Source organism: Ceratotherium simum, chromosome 22, assembly GCF_057802395.1.
Source record: "Ceratotherium simum simum isolate JZ-2026a chromosome 22, ASM5780239v1, whole genome shotgun sequence".
In the NCBI taxonomy this organism is placed as follows: Eukaryota; Metazoa; Chordata; class Mammalia; order Perissodactyla; family Rhinocerotidae; genus Ceratotherium; species Ceratotherium simum.
The window spans coordinates 17,793,088-17,795,216 of NC_141921.1; positions in this window are offsets into that span (position 1 = coordinate 17,793,088).

Here is a 2,129-nt window from a genome sequence, read left to right on the forward strand (position 1 = left end):
GATGACTTTAGAAGTATTCTCTCCTCTTCAGCTTTTTGAAAGAGTTTGAAAAGATTGGTGTTAATTAATTTAAAAAAAGGTTTTGGGACCTGGAATAAATTCAGCATAAAATAAATACAAATAAATATATTTTTTAAATGTGAAAAAGTTTTTCCTAAAAAAATTAAAAATTAAGCAAGTATATCCCTTATCACTTTATTTCTAAAAAGATTTTTTAACGTAATAATAGGCATGAACAAATAGTTAGAATTAAAATGACTCAAGTCTTCGTTTTCTTCATTACAAATTTTCTGACAGAAGGATATGATGCCATCATGTATGACATCTTTTATGAAAAAATGGTCATTTTTTGTAGTATTTGAGAACATTATGAATTTTCCCAGTGGCCTCTGACAATACTCTGATATGCAAAGTTATCTTTTCAACATGTATGTCTTATCATCATCCTTACCAAATTAACAAACTCTGTCAGGTGCTAATTAATCAACTACTTTTCATATGATTCAGGTTCTCCGCCATCAACTTCCCTAACCATCAGGAAATTCTACAACTTCTGCAAGATTAACAATTTTACCTTACACTGTATTTATCTCATGTGGTTTAAAACATCCAAAAATCATTGATAAACTGACCCTGCCCAAACTAAAGCATGGTGAATTATAAAAGATGGTCTCTGTTAAGTGGGGAGGGATTTCAGGTTGAACTTAATTTTATAAGTGGTCAATTTATTACAGTGTATTGTTCTGTTATGTATTTCACTTCTTTTTTAAAAAAGTGATAGTTGAGGGCACTTAGATAATAAAAAGTTGAGAAAATAAGGAACTGATATACTCTGTAAGCTTCAAATGTTTTCAAGCATAAGATACAATAAGAACTAAAACTAAGAAATGGCAGAGGAAATAGAGATAAGAGGATGAAATTGCAAAACTGAATCTATAATAATATCACAGTGGCTAGTGTTGTAGTGCCAAGAAGGTGGTGAAGTCAAAGAATTAGTACAGATGATAATAAACGGACTGTAAAGAAAAAAGACTGAAATTTTTATAGAGAGAATTTTTACAGCGATATTACAGATAGAGAACAGGGAAGAGAAGTTGGAGTGAGAGACTATCTGCTTCTTAAATTACTCCCACTGTAGAGAACAAAAAACCAATTTGCTGAAATCTTTATTCCCCTCTATGACCCTATCTTTACCTGCAAAATCTCAGCCCTGAATCAATGTCACAATCCTCCTTTTCCATCCCTGGGGAACAGAGCAATTAAGCTCATCTGAAACCTCAACTGCCCAGCCTGTGAAATAAGGCCGGCCATCCATTCTCACAGAGGAGCCAACTGGAGGTAGGATTTTTGGTTCTGAATTCAGCTAAACATCTTCAAAGAATTGTATCTGGCCTTCCTTATCCAGGGCTATCAGTGAAGGGCTGGCTGGCTTTCAGAGAAGACCAATTCACAGTCAGCTGAGACATTTTCTGTTGAGCTCTCTAGAGAAGGCTGTGGGGCTTGTCAGTAAGAGTTGATTTCTATACGGGTTACATTTTTTTATTTTATTCAGAGATTTATAAAGAAATTTACATGGTAAATATTACTTATTATCAAGAAAAATGGTTGTCTATTCTCTGGTCATTTAAGCAAAATCCTCCTCTCAGGGCCCAGCCATGGACAAAGCCCAGATTTAATTTCCAAGCGTCTGCCAGGCACTCTGTGGTCAGCGGGAAGCCCTCAAGTTGGCAGCCTGTTCTCTTGTGTCCTTTGTTGGTACTTAATCCTCCATCTCTTCAAGGTACAACTAGACAGAAGCTCAAAGGACTTGACATTGGAGAAATGTAGTTTACATTCTCTTTAGACTTCTACACTTTTCCAAAAGCCTCTCAGCATTTCCAGTAATTGTGCAGCAGTTTACCCAACACTAAGGTTCTCACTATTAAAAATTAAAGTAAATTTTGAAATGGAAAAAAGTGATCTTTGCAATTTTGTATAGAGTCTATATAATGGGTGCATCCTCATAAATGGAGGAAAGATAAATTTAACTATTTTGGTTAGTTAACACAGTAAGTAATATACTTTATATATTACTAATTTTGAGATTATTTGTATTTAAAAATACTGCTTCAAACCCCTAAATCATTGTA